Source organism: Lytechinus variegatus, chromosome 1, assembly GCF_018143015.1.
Source record: "Lytechinus variegatus isolate NC3 chromosome 1, Lvar_3.0, whole genome shotgun sequence".
Taxonomy (NCBI): Eukaryota; Metazoa; Echinodermata; class Echinoidea; order Temnopleuroida; family Toxopneustidae; genus Lytechinus; species Lytechinus variegatus.
In genome coordinates, this window is record NC_054740.1 from 22,970,455 (window position 1) to 22,979,212 (window position 8,758).

Here is an 8,758-nt window from a genome sequence, read left to right on the forward strand (position 1 = left end):
ATGAAATCATATTTTTTGCTCTGATTCACTAAATAAAGCTCCTAAAATGCTATTTTTTGGTGAAAATATTCCTTTTAGCATTCCTAACAATTGTGAATGAAAAAAACTCTGGTACCGAGACCGATTTCTTATGTATTTTATTGTTTTTTTTAATTTCTTATGTATTTCTTTGTTTTTTTACTTTTGTTTTTTATTGTTTTTTTGATGGAAATTGTTCCAGACTTAATTCTGATCATAAACAAGACAAAATCGATTAAGTTTAACCATTAAAATTAGAAATAATGATAATTTACGAATTTTGGCTAAATACACAATTTGCATTGGATTTGTACATGAATTCACGTTTTTGAGCAATTTTGGGTCTGACATGCACTTACATAATGTTGCGTAATTTCGCAACCGCATAGCCGGGCATCACAAATTTGGTCTCAAAAGTTGCGCGAGACTTGAAAGTAAAGTCAGCGAGCGGCGCGGTCAAAAAATTTCACGCGGTGGATTTATCGCGAAAAATGTCTAGGGGGGGCCATTATAGCCCCCCCCCCCAGGAGAATTAGGGTTAATACCAAAATTGCTATGTTGTTTCAATATCTCACAAATATGTAAATATTCAGTACGTCAGTGAAGTATATGCAATTATGTACATGTACTTCTTATGTGCAAGCAGAGCATGATTAATGTGCAAAGTAAGTTTGTTGGAGCCAAAAGTTGACATTCACATGACTGTGCATTTCCATAGAAAAGTTCTCTTGGAATGCCCTTTGGAGAAGAGTAGCACATAAATTAATGTTTATCTAACGGTTCAAAAGCACACATCCAGGTATTTCACTGGTACTGAATCCCATAACATTTATCTTAGAGTTATCCTATGCAACAGAATGTTATCAATGTTACAGACAAAAGGTTTTTCAATAAATTTCCTCTAATCGCATTACATCTACACACATGTAGCAAGGAGGCCAAGGTCCTGAGTGTGTACATCACCCAGAAATCAGGTTTACAAGACAGTGCAGCCAATAAAGGCAAAACTGAACTGCAAGGTTGTACAACATGCTTCATCCTATTTATGGGAATGACAAGCTTAATTCATTTTGGGAACTTGAATTAGTATCAAAAAACAAAAACAAATAGTAACACATTTTAAAATGCTATTTCATGAAAAATCCCACATCCTGATTTTGTATCAAGACTAGACCAGGGGCAGACTAACGGTGTTCTAAAATTTGAAATCGATTATTAAAACCGAAGTGTAAGTTTGTGAGTTCTCTACATTGTACTGTATGACACGCTTTCAGATTTTAAGCAGGTTTGACTGACAAAAATCCAAAAATATAAAGTTTCAAAACAAAGGATGTTAAATATGTTTTCTAGACTGAAATTTAGTGTAAAATTAATTTCTGAAGTTGGAAATGCAAAATCTTGAACCCTTTTTGTGATACGGGTATTATGCAATATGGGTGTGCTTAAAGCTGTATGCAAAGAAAATCAAAATATCACATATCAGTCTTTTTTGCTTGTAAGGGCTCTTCAAAATCAACCTAATTGCTTTTTTGAGATTATAAATTGTGTTCTTTTGCAAAATTGACAGCTAGTATGTGTCTAAACAGCATTTTGGTTGAACGATTGCGCAATACTGGCTTATGATTGCACAATACCTTCTGAGGATTGTCACTAACTTTGTAAAAAAAAATAATTCAAAAGAAATATGAGCATTTTGCCAATTTTGTGAATTTTACCTTGTAGTAATATTTTCTGGGAATTACTCATTAACTTTTCAACCATATTGGCCTTGTAATTTTTTTAATGAGCCCTCAAAATGGCAAATTTTTGTCTAAATTTTGGATGACAAAAATTGTAAAAAAAAAATAAATAGAAAGAAATAGTTGAAATATTAAAACAATTTATCCTATGCCCAAGTAGAGACTTATAATGAGCATAACTGATTAAATTTTTAAGCCTATAGGTCCTATACTTTTGCATACTTGCCCGTTTTGTAAATTTCTTTATTTTTTACACAAATTAAAAAATTAGGGAGTGGGAATAACTTTTTATCATTTTTATATCATTCTCCTCCCAGAAATACATTAAATTAGGCACCAAATTAAAGCTTATTAAATTCTGCATATTTTGGTATGTAAATTATTAATGTAGCCCCTTGGACTGAAGAGATATGATTTTTCAAATCAATTTTTTTTGTCCGAAACTGCTAAATTTTGAAAGTCAATTGTCACAGGATGCGTCATTTTTGAATGGCTGTTGCACAAAAAGTATGAAACCAATTTCAAAACAAATAAAAGAATCCATCAGACTGTTTACTGGGCTGATACAGAAACATTAAAAATGGCCGTATGTATGCATATTGTTGAGCCTACAGGTATTTAAAGATAGGAAGTAAATTTTTTTGTCACTGAAAAAGTGCCGTTTTCAGGCAAAATTGGCCATAAATCCATGATTTGTGGCGAAATGCTGTATAAAACAAGGTTTTGGACTAAAAATTCACAATCTACATCCATTTTTACCCTAGAAAACGTACTTTTGATGTATAGCATGGCTATAATTACTCTGCTGTGATTTTTTACACACTTTGTCAGTGAAACCTGCTTAAAACCTGAAATGGTGTCGTATATAGACTGAACAACTTCTAGTAAAAAAAAAAATGTAATAAAATATGATACCATACGATAATAATTATACCCTTGTGGTCACAAAGCACTCAACATATTGGGTGGTATATGTATGTTCGGCGCGAATGGGTGTCTTTTTTGGCCTTCCCAGATCTTCCCAATCGCTCCTAAGGGTATACTTTTTGATAATTTTGAAAAAAATTCAGTTCTTAAGGGTATACTTTTGGCCAAATACCCGTTTTTAAAGCCCACATTTTCCAAAATTTTCTAAAGTTGTGTAAAATTTTGCCGAAAATAGAGAAAATTTGCGAAAAAACAAGTTCTTATGGATATCAGTTAAAATAATAAATGATCTCTTTAAAATTATTTAATTAAATTTTTCTTAGTATTTTGACCAGAACACTAACAACCTGGGTTTTGTTTTGTAGTGTTGAACAAAACTGGACTAGCTACAGTATAAATACTTGTTTCTCCTTTATCATATTGTTTGCTCTTGATCTTATTTGAGCAACAGTCCTTGAATGAGCCAGTTGCACAACAACCCTGTCAAGAACAATCCTTGGAGGCATGACCTTTCTTTCAATGTAAACTGCAACGTTCTTACTAAATACCTCCAACTTCTTTTGTGACCATCGCCGTTTTTGCTTAGTACCATCTGAAAAAAATACACAAGGTGATTTTTATAAATACACAAGGTGACTTTTTTAATTTGAACATCTGCCAAAAACAAACTAGAGCATCAGTGGTGCAAAAGCTCATCCACCTTATGACAATTATGTCACACTGGGCCAAGGAAATTAAAAAGGGGAATCCAGACTCTTTTTAACCCCTTAGTTAATCCTATTGGATGGCGGCCATCTAATTCTTGTTGCTTATGGAGGGTGAGTAATGGTACCTCAGGCATTTTATGGCTGTACGTTCACACTTCGATTCTCATCGCAACAGAATTGCTAAGAAAATTGGCGCATCTGGCTCAGAGCAAGTCACAACACACGCTGCTGGAAACGCGGACATGGTTACCACATGAAATAAAATGCACACAAATGCACACATTATCTGTGCGACAAGTCAATATTTAATGCAATAGCTATGGGCTTATTTACGGATAATAAATCTGGAGGTACCATATTTCTTCACCATGAGCGACAACAAAATGTTGGCAAATCCAGATTCCCCTTTTTAATTTGCTTGCATTTGGCACAACTCTTGTTCATGATCACCTACAATGCAGAATGCATTCAAATATTATAAGAAACACTCTGGAAAGATTCTGATTTACACTTTTTAAAACGAGAACTAGAACGTGACCTAAATAAAGAATAAGTGATATGGAGTGGAGATCTATATGGCTACATTATTTTGAAAGACGAGGACTTGTAGACCTAATTGTGGTCTTTGAAAAAAAAATCTGGCAAATGATGGGAGCGAAGTGACTAGAGTCTCGCCCCTCACAGGCGGGTGTCCAGGGTGGAGCAACGCCCTGGCGGGGATTGAGGGGGCAAACCCCACCCCCCCCTCCTTAAAGCTCCTGGGGTTAAGCTGTATCAGAGGGTAAAAATTGGGTTTCTGAGGCATATAATTTTTTTTTCTAAAATCGTTTTGCATTTTCATTGCATGCAGCCCCTTGAAAGTTTATAACATTTTTTTAATTTCAAACAAACACATACACGGTAAGTATCATGGCACTGCTGACATTTTCCCTATTTTGCGTAAGCATTCACTCGCAATTCTCTTATCGACCGTCTTCTGGCCATTTCCAGTTCCACTTTTCACAAACTGAATAGTCAATTTCTTTCACCTTTCCCTCGTCCTTCCAATCTAAAAATTTTAGTTGAAATGCCATAATAATGCAATATTTATATATTGAATCAGTGGTAGCTGCAAAGTTACTAAGCGTTTACAGATTGAGACACCATTTTTGTTGTTGTTGAATTCATAGATCCCTCCTTTAAAGGAGTTTGACGAAGCCAGAAACAATACGGCCGACAGTATTGGACTAACAGGCAATATCGCTGTTACATCGACCAATCGAGTTTGCAAGTTACCTACAGTTGCTAGAATTTTTGAGGAATTGGGTGAAATTATATATAATTAGCAATCGTAATAAAACTCGTGCTATTGGGTGAAATTATATATAATTAGCAATCGTAATAAAACTCATGCTATTGGGTGCTACATGGGCTGTTGTTTTCCACCTAAATTGTAGGGATACACGTACATCATGAAAAATGACACCCTACCCCCCAAAAAAAAAAAAAATTAAAACCAGATTTATTTCGATCTCAGAGACCACTTATTTCTGTAAAAAAAAATCTAGAAACCGATTAAATCGAAGAATCAGGCCTGGACGTGCAAGAATTGTGACTGTTCTACGAGTAATCGGTTGTTAAAACTCCCCGTTTTTCATTGAGGCTGGTTATCTTAGTGGTTAGAGCATCTGCCAAGAAAGCAGAATGTCTAGGGTTTGAACCAAATTAGGTAAATGACAGATAATGCCAACAATTACTTCAATCCTTTCCCATAAGTTTAGTTTTAAAAAGTACGTAATCAAAAATAATACTTACTATCTGACCGCATCAGACGTTTCTTTTTCTTCTTTCTTCATCCAAATCAATGTCTGAATCACAATCACTATCTGACGCTATCGGACGCTTCTTTTCTTTGACTGCATCAGACGCTTCTTTTTCTTTTCCATGCCAATGTCTGAATCAGATTCATCTGAAAACAAATACAAAAAAAAAACTCTTACAATAAAGCTTTCGGTGACAAATACCTTGACTGTTTTATTGTAAGACATACAGACTAAGAGATGTAAATGACAAATAATGCATTGGAACATATGCAGCCATTTTGATTATTTACCATCTCCTTGACCTGGCTTGAAATGTTTTTCAATAGACCCCCCGGGATTAGACCCCAAACAAGTGTGTTGTGTTTGGTGCTCAATCCAGCTTGCAATGAAGAAGATGTGTCCAAAATAGGTTAGACTAATAAAAAAGGTCTGGATATAGCAGCCATATTGGATTTATGCAAACAAAGAGTTTTCTGAATATTAATGGGAATGTCATTTTTTGTTTGAATAGCCATAGTTTTATCAATATGACCAGAAGTGGTATTCATTTTAAATAGGAAATTGTCGGTAGAATGGTGCCTTTCATTGTATTACATTGAACTTTCAATCTACATTGTAGAGTAGCATATATTTTCCCTATCTTACATCCATCCCACTTGTAACATATACATCATCAATCAAGAAGATTACACTCATTTTTGAAAACTGCTGGACCCAAGCCAGTTGGTACTGCCACAGTGTACATGGTAGGTAAACAAACTAGGTTATTGTAAGTTTTCTAGTGCATGTCCTCGGATGTTGGTGTTTTCAAGTTCAAATATACATGGGGTGTGTTTCACAAAGGTCTACGATGCGTTACAAGTAATAACTCATCGTACAATCTGCGAACTGATAGGTGATTCGCGAACTGTTCTTGAGAAAGTGTTCGTACGAGTCGCAGATTTGAATTGAATTGAATTGAATTGAAAAGGTTTTATTCAAAATCATTGCACGTTGCAGCCAAAAGGCTGAATTGTGTACAATTTACAGGTATATACATGTATAAATAGGTGATTTAAAAACGTCAAAACTTGAAATGATTAAGAGAATATAATGCAACTTAACAAAAGAACAGATAGAAGACTGAAAGGTGGTGGTGGTGGAAGAATGCTTATTGACAAACATCGCCACTCGAATTCAAACAATAAAAACATAGATTTAAGCAAGTAACAAAAGAACTAAAGACAGGAGGGTGTCTGGGGACGAGCGAGCAGTCAAGTTCAATGCGCAGCTCCAGCCAGGGAATGCCAACCCCTCAACAACACAATTCAACCTGGGCAATGGAATTGGTTATTCAAATCCATCGCTCAGCTTAGTGAAACACGCCCCTGGTGTGTGTAATGTCCTCAGTTGCCTGTGAAAACACACACCACACATCCCCTCCCACACACACACACACACTACAGATGAAGATCCCTTTCCCAAACTTTTGAGTTTTAGTTTTACAAAGTAAATAATCAAAAATTACAATTACCATCAGGCAGCCTGAGACACTTCTTTCGCTTGAAATCTAGGTCAGAATCGGATGAATCTGGAGAAAAAAAAAACAACTTATGATTAGAGGTGGGCTATAGAGGGTCATATTTGGGTCATTGTCTCAGATCACCCTGAGCACCAAATAAAATAATTATTTTGATAGTCCCGATGCAATTTCTGAAAAAAAAAATGAAAAAGTGTGAAAATCAGGGTGCCCTGACGAAATATCCAAAATGGCCGCCAAATTGTCGAAAATTCAATTTTTGACCATAACTTTTTTTATTCTTTGTTCAATTTACTTGATTTTGGTGGCAATACCCATGTTTTGGGGTATTGGGAGTCATTTTGTGCAACTTTCATCTCACCACAGGTTTCCGTTTTCCAGAAAATGTTGTTTTTGCTTAAAAATGGACTGCGAGGGCACTATCCTCAAAAGCACGTACTCAATCGTAAATTTTGGTTTTTAAGTAATTGGTCATCATCAGGATTATCAACTCAATATATCATGAAGATTACATCTGTGGAACATTAACAGTTTTCTTGTGGCATCAATTTAAAGTTCGCAAAATTCTCCCATTGAATTATACAGGGGTCAACAAACTTTGTATACTTAGGCCCGTATTCTGAAGTCGGGTTTAACTTAGACCATGGTCTAACTCTGTGCTAAAATTATTGGAAGCCAAAAATATCAAAAGTTCGTTTATAATGTTTGTTTCCAATGTTTATTTTGCTCTTTCCTAGTGCTTTAATTGTGAATAAAACCATTTTAGATATCATTTCCTAACATTTATGAATAAATTGTGTATCAAATGAGCTGATAAATTGTTCTTTACTGTTTGAGATTTGTGTCACAACTGGCTCTCCATAGTTAAACCACAACTTTAAACCAGAGTTTAAATTAAACCCGAGTTCAGAATACGGGCCATAGGCTCCAATGCAGGATATTTTCATGACATAAAATGACCCACAGTTTTTAAACTACAATGAGAGTGCTAGTCAAATTTTCTGGAAGTGTTCTGAATGAAAGAAAGCCTTTACATTTTTTGTAATGTTTAAGTCAACATTTCTATTGGGAAGCGTATCTTTTAGGAAAGTGCCCTCGCTGGCCAATTTTGACAAAAACGTCATTTTCAGGAAAACGAAAAGCTGCGGTGAGATGAAAGTTGCACACAATGACTCCAATACCCCAAAACATGGGCATTGTCACCAAAATCAAGTAAATTGAACAAAGAATAAAAGAGTTATGGTAAAAAATTGAATTTTCGACAATTTGGCGGCCATTTTGGATTTTTTGTCCGGGTCACCCTGGTTTTTGCACTTTTTTCATTTTCTTTTCTTCTGAAATGACATCAGGACCATCAAAGTCATCAAAGTCAAGCCTTTACCATGTGATATATACCAACACGCCTACCTTATGTGTATTTGGGATGAATGTAACTGAATAGGGGGAGGGGGCACAGCGATGCATGCTTGGATACCCCAACAGGTACAATAACCTGCTTATGAAATGGAGAAAAACTCAACTCAACCCAACTAAACCTGACCTATTACTAAACTCTCAAATGCTACTGTAGCACATTTTGTTGCGGTATAGGGAAAGGGTCCATCTAAGGCAGCCCCCTTATTTTACCTACTTACCACACCAACATTTACTGTCATCTAGCCCACTTATAACTTACAACACCCCCAGTCCCCAATGTTGATATCAACATTTATATCCAGCAAGCGGAGTTCTCAAACAGAAATCAAATTTGTTGAAATGTTCGTAATATGTTTGAAGTATTTCGTACTCAGGGAGATTTTTAAATCATGTTAATTCATGATCCAATATTTTCTCAACCTGTCCCAATAGCAAATTAATAAGAGGGAATCTCCTGCAAAATAAAAGCAACTTGGCATCACTGTGTACACAACAGAAAGAGGAGAAGTGCTGAATGCATTTTTGAACGTTTGCCAAAACACTCCAATTCGGCTCCAGACAGCAGCTCAGACCGTTCACTTGTTGCCAAACAAACCAGCACAAACAGTAAACAAAGTGTGATTTAAACAA

At 35.5% G+C, this 8,758-nt stretch overlaps 1 long non-coding RNA gene across 1 annotated transcript; it reads right to left on the reverse strand.

Annotated features, from left to right (window-relative positions):
• Positions 1-779: 779 nt before the first annotated feature.
• On the reverse strand, positions 780-7,871 carry LOC121409464. The gene is made up of 3 exons (XR_005969160.1): positions 6,707-7,871; positions 5,186-5,339; positions 780-3,276 (listed from the first exon to the last, which is right to left on the reverse strand). It is a non-coding gene; the product is annotated as an uncharacterized LOC121409464 (long non-coding RNA).
• Positions 7,872-8,758: the final 887 nt, after the last annotated feature.